The sequence below is a fragment of the Elaeis guineensis genome, chromosome 10, assembly GCF_000442705.2.
Source record: "Elaeis guineensis isolate ETL-2024a chromosome 10, EG11, whole genome shotgun sequence".
Classification (NCBI taxonomy): Eukaryota; Viridiplantae; Streptophyta; class Magnoliopsida; order Arecales; family Arecaceae; genus Elaeis; species Elaeis guineensis.
In genome coordinates this window covers 82,135,503-82,151,373 of record NC_026002.2, presented here as the reverse complement: position 1 = coordinate 82,151,373, position 15,871 = coordinate 82,135,503, and positions in this window count along the sequence as shown.

Here is a 15,871-nt window from a genome sequence, read left to right as displayed (position 1 = left end):
TTGTATGAAAAATTATGGATTGAGATGACGTCGAGCTTCAAAAGATCGATGGAAAAGAGAACTTGGCCAACCCATTTACTAAAGTCTTTGAAATCAAGGAGTTCGATGAATGCAACTGGAAGATGGATATTCGATACCATTCTAATTGGCTTTAGTCTAAGTGAGAGTTGTTGAGAAATGTATCCTAAAGCCAATCCTCTGGATGATTGTGCTACTTATAATTTGTGTATAAATTATAAAATAATAAAAATTATTTGACAAATTTATTATAAATTGTACATCTTTCTTAGTGAACTCCTATGTTATGATGAAGTCCTTAAAACTACTTACAGTCAATAAAGGAGGATTTATTGTGTTTAATATTATGATGAAGTCCTTAGAACTACTTACAGTCAATAAAGAAGGATTTATCGTGTAGTTCTTAAACTTGTTCACGATCAAATGATATGTTATTAACAAAGACAATAACGTTTAGCGAGTATAGGTCATTGTGTGCCATATGGATTGGTTGTCTTCTTAATCAAGGAGTGTGAAGACACTGATATGATATACAGGTGAGATATAGGAGTACATCATCACTGAATAGTGATCAAATTATGGAGCACTCTACTGTCAAGAGTACCTCATGAAGGATATGGGTATAAGTATTCCTCAGATTTAAGATCATCATGGTGACTTTCAAGCAACTCACTGTATTTTGATATCGGACTACTTGTATTTCTAATACAATGATGAAAGGCTACTGGATACAGTCAAGTACTTACGAAGTTGGTGTGTGAGTCAAGATGTGATTGACCTCTCTAGATTATAGAAGTTAATGCATCACTGTGTTTCAATTGAGTAAAATCTTAACTAGGATAATCTTTGTGAGGAGTTACAGGATTTGAAAAAGATTGAAACACAATATGGATGACTCATCCAGGGTTGACAGTTTAATCCAAGGTCATCCTGAGCATTAGAGTCAAAGAGATGAATTATGTGGTAACCATATCTTAGGTTTTTGAATGTTACTTTGCAACTATTCGATACTATCCGGATGTCGGATATTATTGCTAGATAGTCACTTTAATTAGTATAAAAATTTATTTCTATGCTACCGACTTGGTGTTCAAACCTATGGGGTCACACACAATAGTTGTTTCGATCTGATCTGCTGGCTGATCGATGATTATGAATTGTTGAAGGATATAATCATCAATATGATTGATCATTAACCTTATGCAAATATTGTAATTAATAATTTATTAAGGATTAGTAAATTATAAGAGGATTAATTAGCAATTAAATTACTAATTGACTCAATTTGATTGAGTAATGAAGATTGGATCAAGTCTAACTAAATTGAATTTAATTAGATTTGATCCGATTAGGTTATTAAATGATCTAATCGCTAAGAAAGATTAGTTCTTAATTTGATCAGGACTTGGGTTCAATAATTTTGTAATTGGATTAGGATCTTATTGAGGAGTCTGGATTTCTAAGATTGGATTTTTTCTTTTTATTGAGTGCAATCAAATCTAAATTGATTGGGATCAAATTAAAGCAATAAATGAGAGTCCCATTGGATTGGGACTCTCTCTCCCTTCTCCCTTGTGCGCACGCCCATATGAAGCTGCCCTTATTTTTGTGCCATCTTATTTTGGCATGAGTTTCTCCATGCTAAAAGTAGTCTCGCCCCTCTTCCACACATCCCAAGTTAGGATATAGATAAGATAAGTTTTTAATTTGATTTGAACTTCCTTATCGGATGAGATTTGATCTCATCTAGATCCACCTTGATGCCTAACCTTAATAGGAAATCATTTTGTGTGATGGAAATGAGATTTCCATCGAACAAAAATTTAGGAGTGTGCATGAGAAAGTGATTTCTCACCGTGGAAAATAGGTGGGGCATGGAGAATATTTTGTGAAGGGTGGGCAGGCAATTCTTGCTAGAGAGTCCAATCCTTCTTGGACTCTTCAAACCTTAACAACCATTCCTACTTAAATGGGTGGTTATGGGGCACCTCAAGATTTTGATGAGATCAAAATTATGGGATGCCTCCTCTAGGTGTTTGGCATGAGAAAATAGAGGAGAGGTGTCTCCTCTTGTGCATGGGTTCTTCTTGGCACTAGGGTTTGGGTAAGAGAAAAAACAAGAGAGAAAGAGTTCTCCCATTCCTTCTTTCACCAACTCTATCTTCCTCCTTAGATCAGCCTTCAAGGATCTCTATAAGGAGCTAGCACTCCAAGGAGGTCGATCTGATCATGCTTCATGTAGATACTCATAGAAGCTAGACATGTGTGCAGCTAGGAGAATCTGAAGTGCACGGATATTAGCTGCAGTGATCTTCAACCCATGCTCAGGTATAGAGATCCGATCTCTATCATAATTAGATTAGATCTAATTATTTTTTATGTTATTTTTAGATTATACTTGCATGTTTGCGTCATAAGAGCCTAGCTTAGGTAATTATAGATTAGATCAAGTGCATGGTAGATTAATAGTTTAATCAAGTTTGCTTTCGCTACATGAAAATTTTTAAAAATCATGCATGAACTATCCTAGCTTTCCTGCAATGGAGTTGTTCTTACCGTATTACCAATGGCTACCATTGCTATCGGTAATAGTCTAGCTAAACAACACTCCCAGCCCATCGGAGGGAAAAAAAATTCCACACTCATTCTCCTCCTTCCTATGAATCCCATCTTATTCTCCTACTTTTCGACATTTCCCCACATTGTCGGTGTCTCCTCCTGACTGACGGCAACCCCCCTCCCTGGTGTGTCCTTCCTGACATTCTTTGCCCCCCGTGTGTCCTCCTTCTCGACATCTCGACCCCACCAGTGCCTCCTACACCATGACCTCGAGCTTGCCACCCTGGCCCCACCTTGCCTGTGGCCGCCCCGTTTCCATTGGTGCCTCCTACGCCGCGGCCACAAGCCAGCCACCCCGATCGCGGTCGCCCCGACCCCACCGATGCCTCCAACGCCGTAGCCCTGCCTTGCCTGTGGCTGCCCCGACCCCATCGGGGACTCCTACGCCATGGCCCCGAGCTAGCCACCCCAGCCCCATCTCGCTCATGGCTACCTCGACCCCGACCCCATCGGTGCCTCCTATGCTGTGGCCCCGACCTTGCTTCACCCGCAGCCGCCCTAACCTCACTGGTGCCTCCTACGACGTAGCCTCGAGCCAGCCGCCCCGACCCCACCTCGCCCGCGGCCACCCCGATCTCACTGGCGCCTCCTATGCTGTGGCCCCGAGCCAGCTGCCCCGGCCTTGCCTCACCCACGACAGCCTCGACCCCAAAGATCAGACTCTATGGCCACTGCCCTGTCGGCCTCCCCATGGCCCCATCCCGCTGGCCTGACCGCATGGCCCCTGCCCTCCGCCTCAACCCTATGGCCCCGATCTTGCAGCCCCTACCCCACGATCCCGTCTCCATGCCAGCGCACCTACTATTGTGAGTATTAGCAACGGCATTAGCGATAGCTAGTGTTGTCTCATGGTTAAAGATGCAGAGGAACCTGCAATGCCTTATTTTCTAATGGCTATATTCTTATGGTTCCTTCTTATTTTTTCTGATGATGATCCAAACTAAATGGATATTAAAGGGATTGGCCACTTTTTTTCTTTCCATGTGATGTTTTAAAGCTGATGAATGTCGATGGGTTTTGGTTGCTATATTCTTATGGTTATCTTCTTATTTTCTCTGACAATGATCTAAACTAAATAGATATTAAAGGGACTATCCTCTTTTTCTTCTACCCATATGATATCTTAAAGTTGATAGGTGTTGATAGATTTTGCTTGCTATATTTTTATGGTTGTCTTCTTATTTTTTCTGATAATAATTCAAACTTAATTAATGGATATTGAAGGGAATGACTTCACAGATTGTGATGGGCTTTTTTTTTATTCCCATATGATGTCTAATACTTGATGGGTGTCGATCGATTTTGCTTACCATTTTCGAGGACAACAGAAGATTTTACGCAATGAGAATTGATCTCTTTTTCTGCATGTTCGGAGTCCTACATCTCTTTTTCTCCCTTTGGGAGGTCATTAGCCCTGGAGTAGCAACTTGCTGGTACACTATGGACCGAAACTTGCCTTCTCTTAAACACCCTCCATAAATAATAATTTTCTTGGATCTTACAAGTCTAGGAAGTCATGGACTAGGGCTCCACTTGCCTAAATATCTATTTATTTTTACTAGATCAACTTGATGCCTCTAGTAACATTGTCCTTGATCTATGGTAGATGATGCACCATAGCAGACCTATCCCTAGACCCACCAATTGATGTCGATCCTTCATCAGAGAGATCAAATGTTATGTAACATTATTAGTTAGCATCTGTAATGTATCAGCAGAAAAATAATTCTCATCTAGTAGTACATGATAATATGTTGGTCTGCAAGGCTATAAACATAGAAGTCAAACTCCATCGAGTGATAAATATTTGTGATAAGTTGCCTTTCATTGAAGAAGAACTACTTCTTACAAAAATTAGGATGCTCGAAAGGGAACTGAAATCATATATCATCAAGATCTGGGCAAAAGTATCCCATTGATGCTGTCAGATATCTTTTTTCTGATTTATATTTCAGACTAATATTGCTCATTTTTTCTTTATTGATAAATTATGCACGTTATTTTTATGAATATGGTACAAAGTTAAGATATTATGATATACAATTAAATAAATATGATACATAGTTATTTTATTTTGGTACATAGTTAATACAATATAATACATAGTTATTTTTATTTTTAGAGATTATAGATCATGTCTTTCTGAGATCGAAGCCATCACAGTCGAGGAGGGAACTCTCATGCAGCCAGCTCATATGGTTCTGCGGCACACATGACATGTGATAAACTCTAATACTTTAGTTATTCTTTTTTATATTATTTTATCTTTTATTATCTAATATAATATTCTTTATGATGTCTCGATACTCTCAGGTTCGAACGATAGGGGGTCACTAGTGACCCCACAGTCACACGTAGTAGCGATCGACTCTCAGACACAGAGACGTGATAGAGGATCCGTCCAGCTCATGGCACCTCAAATTCGATCAAAGAATAGAGAGCTCATCCATATTCAGAGCTGCTCATAAGTATTATATCTTTACTGAATTTGTTTAAAATTTAGCCATTATAGAGTCTAATATTTATTGATCAAAATTAATTTTGCAACATATTTAAAGAGAGCTCCGTATCTCGTGTGATTATCGAGATCATCCAATGATTGATGTTGGAGCCAGTGGATATGTTCTCTAGTTGGCCATTGGGGGCATATGATGCAGTCTGAAAGATATTCCAGGTAAGTCAAAGATATTTAATTTAATAATTTATGGTAGATTTGTATTTTATTTATTAATATACATTTGCTTCTACTTGCAAGACTACTATTGATTTTTATCTCCTCAGGATGAGGAGGCTGACCGCCCGATCTTCGAGCAGATGGCTATATATAGGTTTCGAGATGGACTACACAGCCTACAGTAGTCCGCCATCAAGCATTTCAATTTTCAATCACCATCAGATTGAAAGTCTTATAGGGATAACTGAATGTGGATAGACATATAGAAGGCCCACTGTGATCAGTGGAGCAGCGAGGAGTATGCCAATAGGCAGCAGAGGATCTAGTAGAATCAGACTATCCAGTAGGATTCTATCAGGCACACGGGTGGCTCCATTGGCACACATGTTGTGGCCAACAGACTGGTAAAAAATCTATACTAAACTTTTTCAAGTGAACTATAAAAACTCTTATAGCATACTTCAATTAATTTAATTTGATTATTTATTTATTGTAGATACGGTAGCTGGTTCGTCCACCAGATCAGTTGTAGCTGTGACGAGCCACACATCAGTCTAGGAGAACTGATGACTATTTAGATTCTACATCGCGATAGATCGTGATTAGAACTTTAAACTTTATTTACTAATTAAGTTATTACAGGATCTTATTTTTATATTAGAACTAATAAATTTTTGAACTATACAGACGCATTATGCGACGTATGTTGCTAAGAGGTACGGTAATGACCCATCTTCTCAGCCCCCCTTGATCTTGAGGGATGGCTCAACACCACCATGGGGGTAAGTAGAGGCTGGGTCATAGGATTCGGCCACAGCTTTGACCCTCCACCAGCTCGATACCTTTCGACATCCTCACAGGCCTTGATGTCCCAGACTTGAAGTGATGCTCACATGGAGGAGGTTATGTAGATGCTTCTGAGCCAGCGACCTCAGAGCCTCTTGGATAGCATCCGCGATACGATCGTAGAGCTTCTCTAGGACCTGTAACTACATGACCGGCTGGGCTCATCATCCCAGCTATCACATTAGATAATTATATTACTAAATCTTTTTACTTGTTTTAAGTTTTTATATTTAGAAGCTTCATATATTTAGGTTTGAGATCGAAAAAAGAATTTAGAGGCTACAAATTTAATCTAACCATCCAATCGATGGGTTGAAGGTGTCTATAACTCCGTATCATCGAATGAAATGTGTAGGAATAATCTGTTCGAAAATCAAATGAGCATATCGAAAGATACATTTCTGTATTGAAACTTACTAATATTATTTTATTTTTTTTGTTATAGAATACTGAAAAATCTGACTCTCATCCACCAGCGGCTGGAGAGGAGCAGGAGGAAGAGGCAGATGATGATGAAGATTGGATTTGATTTTTTTTTGATATATTATTTTTTTTGATATTGCTTGTAAAAAAATTGTATAATTTATATTTTTATTATAATATAATTAGTTTTTAATTTTTAATTATTATATTATCTTTGGATTTTAATTATAACAGGTATTAGGATCCATAATTTATTATAATTAATTAAAATAGATTTTAAAAAATATTATTATTATTTTTTTAAAAAATAAAATTAATTATTAGCAATGATATTAGCGACAGAAAATATCATTTCTAATATTTATTAATGATGGCATTAGTGATAAAAATGTCATTATTAATATTTTTTTTAAAAAAATTATTTAATTTAAAAATAAAAAAAATTAGAGATGGCATTAGCGATAATATATTGATTTCTAATAATTATTAGTGACGGCATTAGCCATGTAAAATACTATCGTTAATATTTTTTTAATTTTTTTTTAAAATTTAATTTAAAAATTAAAAAATAATTAGTGATAAAATTTTTCTGTCGCTAAAGCTGTCGTTAATAGCCTTATTAGCAATGGCTAGGATTTTCATCGCTAATAAAGATATTTAGCGATCAATTTTTTTCAGATTGACTGTTACAACTGAATTAGCAATGATGAGATTATTAGCAACAGCAAGTGGACTATTAATGATGACAACTAGCTGTCGCTAATAAGGATATTTAATAATCAAAATTTTCAGATTAACTATTATGACGTAATTAACGATGATGAGATTATTAGCGATGGCAAATGGACTATTAGGACAGCAACTAGCTATCGCTAATAGTCTGGATTCTTATAGTGTGCTCAAAACCTAAAGGGACCAACAACTCACACCACTACAACTCTCACAAAATCCCATATGCTAGAGAAAAAACTTCAACGAAACCTAAAAATCCCCTCCCATCTCTCTTAGGTGCTCTCCTTTCCTAGAGATCTCAAAAGAAAGAGAATGAAATAAAAAAATGATTAATGCATATGGAAAAAGCTCTTACCTTTCGATTTTTTCCATTTGTCGTCTATTGTCTGTCGATTTCCCTCTATGTTCCATCATTTTTCATCGGTTTTTCTTCTATTTTCTTCATCTAAAGAGTCTCAATTGAGTGGAAAGTTTGCAGTGGTTGAATAAGGAAGCTTAGACACTAGGATTTCTGCTTGGGAGGAATGGGAAGGGCTCAATCGGGTTGGAGGGTTAGAGCAGCCGAATAGGGAAGCTTAGATGTTAGCTAGGAGAAAGTCAAAACACCAGGACCAAGTGAACCAGGGCAAATCTTAGAGCATATGCACATTGGATAGCATGCAATCACGAATTGATTAAATACAATGGGTAACGTGGCCTCTTATCCATTGTAGGATTTGGCACAATCCAATTGCACCTAGTGTGTGCAATACGTAGACCGCTTCTGCTTGGGAGAGATGGAAAAGGGCATAATTTTTTTTCTAAACTGGATGGTGGGCATGATTTTATTTTCTTTAGTGCACGATTTTTATATTAGGAATGGGAATAACAATGATATGGCATTAATTAGATGGATCAGAAAAAGCATAACTAATTTTTATATTAGGAATGGGCTCAAGCCTAAATTAAATCACTTCAAATATTATGTTCAATCCAATTCAAATCTCTTGTGGACAATATCAATTCAAAAGACAAATGGAATGACATACCTTTTTGCTTTTGCTAATTTTTCCTATTATTCATAAAACACCTAGTCTATAAGTTGATAAACATCAATAACTTCTTTAAATTATATTACACACTACAACAATTCATATGATAAACATATATTTATTATAGTTTGTCATGATGTCATTTCATTCCTAAAGCGAGCTTTTTGAGCTCTCATGTTATCATGTATATCATCTAGCTAAATTAACTAGTTATACTTAAAGATTATCTTGATATGGTCCAGGAAGATCACGAAACTTGATGTGGACCATTTTGAATACTATAGATAGAAATAGATAAAATCTACATGCAAGATCAATTATGTTGGAAGTCAAGTTATAAGTTAAATTTTTGGAGGGCATAACTTGGTCATATGATATTTGATTTTGATGATCTTTTTTTAAAATCAATTTTTTTTTTTGAAATCTACATAATTACGTCCCCCTAATTATAAGGGGTGGCCTAGCTATCAGATCCAAATCTCTTCGCTTAATGTTCGAAATAGGTTGATTAAATCAAAAATTTCTCTTTTGGATAATATTTTGATCAAGTATATGATCGAAACATCTAGCTGAAGAGCACTTAGGCTGGATGGAGCATAGGAAGCAGCGAAAGCCCAAATAAATGGGCTAGGGTGCCAAAATAAGGACCTAAACTTCAAACGACAATAAATTTGACCCAGAAGGAGTTACGTAACCCATAATATATCAATGAAAAGCTCATTTCGGGCTCTACGATCATGAACCATGTTTATCTATTTATCCCAATTTTTCGACCCAAATTTCACTATTTTAGTGGATTTCGGGGCTGCTTTATGTTTAGGAGTCCATCTTTAGTTCAATTTCATATTTTTTGTTTTTATTTAATTTATAGAACCTTATTAGGGTTGAGATACTATAAATATCTTTGTTTTATGTTATTCAATTTTTATTGATAAAATTATAAGTTTATTTCTTCAGTTGGAGTCTAGTGTTCTTCCTTGGTATCTTGAAGGATTTCATCTTATATGAATCTTTATTCTTATTCATCAATACTGCATCAGTATATCTCCTAATCTAAAAGGAATCAGATAAAGTAACATAAGGTAAAGTTCATAGAAGTTAAAATCTATCATCTATAAAATTTTAGCTTTTACGAGTTTATTTTTACTAGTCATATCTATTTTAGAAAAGTGAGCTATATTGAAATTAAGAAGATGAATTCGATCGAGCTTGAGTAATTAAGGACATATCTTATCCTTATGAATATAACTATGTAGCTCAATGTTAAATGAATAATGAAATTAAAGAGGATGTAAAAATTTTGCTTTTGCCCAATTCTTATATCTTTTTCTCTCTTCCTAATCGGATGATAGGATTCTTTTAGCAAAAGATTAAATGCCTTATTTGCTCTATATCTTATATGAATCCATATTATGATAGTGGATTAAATACCTCAATTTTTCATGTCGTCACTATTATACTGTCACTAATACTCTCAATTATTACAGTATTGGTGTTAGATTTCAATATCACTAAAAGATTTCTAAGAAAAAATTCCTCTCTAATATAGTTTTTTATTTTTAAAAATATCTCATTAGGTCCAAGGGATTCATCCCTTGGTAAATCTTTGAGGAACAGAACTTTCATTATAAATCACTCAATGAAAATTAATGAAGTAATCACTCACTGATTCTTTACAGATTATTGAAAGATTTCCAAGAGATTTATCGAGGATAATAAATCCTTTGCAAATCGCTCAAAGATTCCTCAATGAATTGATCTTTGAACACAATTTAACATCTCCTGAAAATTCTTTTCTAATTCCTCAGTAATTTTTCAAGGGATAGATCCCTTGGTGATATCCCTTGAAGAAAGGTTGATTTCTAATAGCAATTTACTGTTTTTTTTTATTCTACGCACAACTACTAGAATGTTGTTCGGGATGTAATCTGCTGCCATGATATTTCAATGTTACTTTATATCGCCTCGGCTGGTCGATTAAGTCAGTGGCATTCAGCATGCGTCTCATGTTTGACCTTCCTCATTTTGTTTTATCTTGTTGTTGTGTTTTATCTTGGATTTTAGAATTTGCGGTCTCTTCTAGGAGCTTAAACTATCTCTATACTTGGTTTCCTGCACTTGGCTTTTATTCTACTGATGTTGCTCAGGGTTGGAATTACTGTATTACTGTTTTATACACTCTGTAAACCTTCTTATGCGGTTAATATAGCTTTCTCTTCTTTCTACCAAAAAGAAACAGATTGCAGAAGCACTTTACCACTCTTCGCGCAAGATCCACCAGATGCCCTTGCACATCTAGTCTTGAGGCTTATACCCAAGATCTATTGGAAAGCAAATGGTTCTTTTTTTCTTTTTATCTTTCTTTGGTGAAGAAGCAAGGTAGCCTTTCACCAATGCATCATAAAGCATCAGTGTTGGGTGGATGTCTAGCCAGGACACCACCTTCCAAGACTCTTTCAGTACCACACGATGCAGCAGGAAAAAAAAAGAAACAAAATAAAAATAATCAAAATACGTGCATCAGCCACAAAAGGGCTCGCCTTCACGGAGTATGCAAACTTCGTTATGAAAAAGAAAATTTTACAAGAGGAGACCTCACCCTCAACTTTTGTACACCCAATTCTCTCTCTCTAGAAGTTCCCCTCTCAAAAGCTCTCTCTCTCTTTTGAAAGATCCCCTGAACTCCTGAAGTGACCGGCATCCGCTGTCTAGGAGCCTCCTGCTTTTTCTCTCTTAGCACTTCCACCTCCTTTTCTTCTCTGGGTTCCGTACGGCTCCGGACGGCGCATCTTCAGCAAAAAACCAGATCACATACTCTCTGTTTCACCGATCAGCCCTATTTAAAGGGCTTAAACCCTGATTAGAGATAGATTAGGAGTCCTAAACAAAGCCAAATAACCTCCTGGACCGTCGGATCAAGACCGGAACGTCCCTGGGCCCTCCGATCGTGCTTCGGTCCACGGAATAGTGCCGTGGACCGCGAGAAATGCGTGGGAAATGCCCACGCGGTCCGCAGGCCCACCCGTGGACCGTCCGATCCATGGTGGACCGGGTTACAGGGCCCAGGCAAGGCGCCTGGGCCTGGGCCACACCCGTGCGTGCGGGCCTAGGCCGCACCCGCGTGCAAGCCCGCGCACGAGCTGGGCCGCGCGCTAGTCAGGCCGCATGTCCCGCACGTTGGCCCTGCCTGGGCCGCGTGCTGCCGCTCCACTAGCCCATCGCCGGCCGTCGGCGGTCCTCCACCGCCTCGAATTTTGTGCTGACTTCAAAAGCTTGTATCTTCTTCGTCCGAGCTCTGTTTTGGATGATCTTGATCTCGTTGGACTCCATTTTTTGCCGCGAACCTCGCTGTGGGCTCAATGTGGGCTGAATCTCGAGATGTCAAATCCTAACAATCTCCACCTCGACTCGATATTCGGCCTCCTCCAAACTCTGAGAGCTTCTGGATCTCCTCGCCCCCATGCCCTGGGGCAATCGCCTGCTGATTATGGATGGACAAACATGAGAGTTGAGCCAGGCTGCTCGATCCCATCTCCGTCGTATGCTGTGCTCCTCCTAACCTGAGACCTGCTCGGGGCATCATCCTACGGCAATAGGAATCTTATCTTGCGACGTCACCTCTCGTCCTCTCGAGTCTCTTGTCTCGTGCCGATCCACCTCTTGGAGCTCCACCTCACTCTGGGCTCCACCTAGCTCCTGAAGCTCCACCTCGCACTGGGCTTCCTGCCAAGTAATAATGTCCTCTACTCCCCATCTTCTCCTCCAGCACAATCCTATCACCGCATAGCACCCTCAGGATTCTTTCACCAACTACTGTCCCGTAGCCTCTCGAATCCAGTCTACTAAGTGAGATTAGTTCCGCCTGAAATTGAGTATGTATCGGACCTCCCCTAATCTCCTCACTGCACCGTCATGTGTCCTCTCGCTGACCGTCCCAATGCCTCTGATCGCACAGCTCGATCCATCCGATAGATATACAGTGCCCTTACTGTTTTTCAGGGAGTCAAACTGCTCCTCTCTACAACATACATGATAGGGGCATGCAGAATCTAATATCCACTACTGGGAAGAAGTAGAGACCTCGTCAGATATCTCCAGGATATCTCTATCTGAATCACTGCCGGCCGTCGCTACAGCAGCCACTATCCGATTTTTGAGTTGAGAGCAATCTCTAGCTAGATGCCCCAACTCCTCACACCGGTAACACTTGCTTTTGCTCAAGTCCCTCCTGGACTTGGACCGCCCTCGTTGCGATCTCCTGTTGCTCCGTCTACCACCTCCTGCTCCTCTAAAAGCCACCAAAGCTGAGCTACCGCCACCTGAGCTCGAAGCTGGGTTCTCCCTCCTGAGAACCTCGTTCTGGAGTATCGCCGCGATGACCTCATCCATCTTGATGGTGCTCTTCCCCACTAGAAGAGTAGTCACCAAGGACTCATACGAAGGGGGAAGCGATGCCAGCAAAACCAGCACCATGATCTTCTCCTCAACATTCTCGCCAACGCTAAGGAGGTCGGTGAGGATCTTTTGGAAGTGGCTTAGATGCTCCTGCACGCTCTGCCCCTCAGTCATCCGCAGTTGGTAGAACTACCTCCAGAGAAAAAGAGTGTTGGTGAGAGACTTTGTCATGTATAACTCCTCGAGCTTCGACCATAGCACCGTCGGAGAAGTCTCGCTCAGCACATGGATCACCACCTCATCTGTCAGGTACATGCGGATGGTGCTTACCGCTTGCATCTGTAGCCATTTCCAATCCCGCACCTTCATGGTGGTCGGTTTTTCATCGCACAAGAGAGCATCGATCAACCCCTATTGGATGAGCACGTCCTTCACTCTTACCTGCCACAAGGAGAAATTACTCTTACCATCAAACTTGTTGATCTCCATTTTGATTGTTCCTATCTTCTCCATCTTCAGTCTTGCTCACCACCATTGCAATCTGCGTCCTTGTACCGCCTTACTCTGATACCACTTGTTGGGTGGATATCTGGCCAGGACATCACCTCCCAAGATCCTTTCAGTATCACGCGATGCAGCAGGAAGAAAAAAGAAACAAAACAAAAACAATCAAAATATGTGGATCATCCACAAAAGGGCTCGCCTCCACGGGGCTGCAAACTTTACTATGAAAAAAAAAAATTTACAAGAGGAGATCTCACCTTCAACTCTTGTACACCCAATTCTCTCTCTCTAGAAGTTTCTCTCTCAAAAGCTCTTTCTCTCTTGGAAGACCCCCTGAACCCTTGAAGTGACCGACGTTCGCTGTCCAGGAGCCTCCTGCTCCTTCTCTCTCAGCGCTTCTGCCTCCCTTTCTTCTCTGGGTTCCGTACGGCGCATCTTCAGCAAAAAACTAGATCACAAACTCTCTGTTTCATCGATCAGCCCTATTTAAAGGGCTTAAACCCTGATTAGAGATGGATTAGGAGTCCTAAACAAAGCCAAATAACCCTCTGGACTGTCGGATCAAGATCAGAACGTCCCTGGGCCCTCCGATCGTGCTTCGGTCTATGGAATAGTGCCGTGGACCGCGAGAAATACATGAAAAATACCCACGCAATCTATAAGCCCACCAATGGACCGCTCGGTCCACGGTGGATCAGGGTATAGGGCCTAGGCAAGGCGCCTGGGCCTGGGCCTGCCAGCACGCGCGGGCCCGCGCACGGGCTGGGCCGCGCTCTCGTCGGGCCGCGCGCCTAGGTCGCACGTCCCGCGCGTTGGCCCCGCCTGGGCCGTGCGCCGCCGCTTCGCCGGCGGTCCTCCGTCGTCTCGAGTTTCGTGTCGACTTCAAAAGCTTGTATCTTCTTCGTCCGAGCTCTATTTTGGGTGATCTTGATCTCGTTAGACTCCGTTTTTCGTCGCGAACATCGCTGTGGGCTCAATATGGGCTGAATCTCGAGGCATCAAATCCTAACAATTAGATTACCGTACAAAATGGTGGACGGTCTACTACTTTGACTCTACCCAATGCTCATCCGCACCGCACAGCGAATTACCTCTTTTCATATGTTCAAGATAATTGTTGATACAATCAGGTGGCCTTAGAGTATTGTTTTTTTTTTTTTTTCCTTCTGAGAGAGTTTGTCATTTTTGAACCGCGAAAGAAAAGTTTGAGGAATAGAAGTGTAATCAGTGGAATACAACAGAGCTTGCGGTAGGTAATAACCATGGATCTACATGTCGGGCAGAGACTATTCGGTGGTGCTTTCGTGTGCCTAGAAAGATATATTGAGAACGAAGCATAGCTCCTTTATCCCACTGAACTGGAATATCTGAGTTACGTCTTGATTATTTATTTATTTGATGATAAGGGAGGTAATAACCATCCGGTCTCTATTGAAATTAAGCTTAGAGATATACAGAGAAAGATATGCTACTGCTTGGGAAAGAGTGGCGGTAACCAAAGAAGGATATAACCACCGAGTAAGAATCACCGGACCAAAGAACGAACATCAGCTGGTACATAGTGGTTCTCAATCAAAAACGTCAAAGCAGAAAGAAAATAAAGAGAATTAAGAGAAATGCTCCGGTTCCTTCAAATAAGCCTCGCATTTGATCTGACGGACACTGCTCCCTTGCACGGAACCTTAGAAGAATTTCAGGCTAGAGAAGTTCAGACCTCAGACGTCGGACACCAAGAAAATCCATGCTGTATGCTGTGCTCTTCTTAGCAATTAAGAAGATCTAGGTAGTTAAGAAATGAATGTTTGATCACCAAGCTGGAAGGTAATGAGTTGTTTGATTCTTGGGTCATCAAAAGTTGAAGAAACAAATCAAACTGCTGCATCAAACGGTCTGCTGGCCAGGTACTTGCAGTCAACATGGGTCCGCTACCAATCGTCATCCACAGTTTCCAAGTCTTCCTTGTTTCCGGCTCCCAGCAGCTGAAGCAGCGAAGGTGCATCCTTTAACGTAGGCAATCTAATTAGTTGAAGATCAAACACTTCCAGGAATGGGGCGAGAGCTTCTGTAAGAACCGGGGTAAAGAGAAACTTTAGCGGCGTGGAGAGAGCCACTTTCAGCCTGTCAACAATCAACAGCCAATAAGTTTCACTTAGCCGGATGTCCCACATGTACAAACTCAGCTCAATCCATCTGGCAATGCGAAGATGACAATTCTAGTGACGGTGGACGCTGTGGTTCTCTGCATCGTACCTCGATCGATACGTTTCATTTAGCGTCCCATCTATCACCATCCAGTCCTTGGAACTGTTCTTTGTCCGTCTCCCCCACCCACCCCGCCCCCATCATCACTACGCCACGCAGTATGCTTTAACTTTAAACCCCTCAATATATATATACCTCCATCTGCTGCATCTACTGAATCTTTATTACCTTCTGCCACCGCTGCCTTCGGTGATGTCAGCTGCCCAGTTTCACCGGTACCATCCAAAATGCCTACGGGTGCTGCTGAATCCCCCCTCCGGCTCTTCTATCTGGTCCACTAGTTCGCTCGCATATATCCTGCTTCCTGTCTCGTCGCTTAATTGTCACCTTTTGGCAAGCTGACAACGAATTCCAACCTTTGCACCGT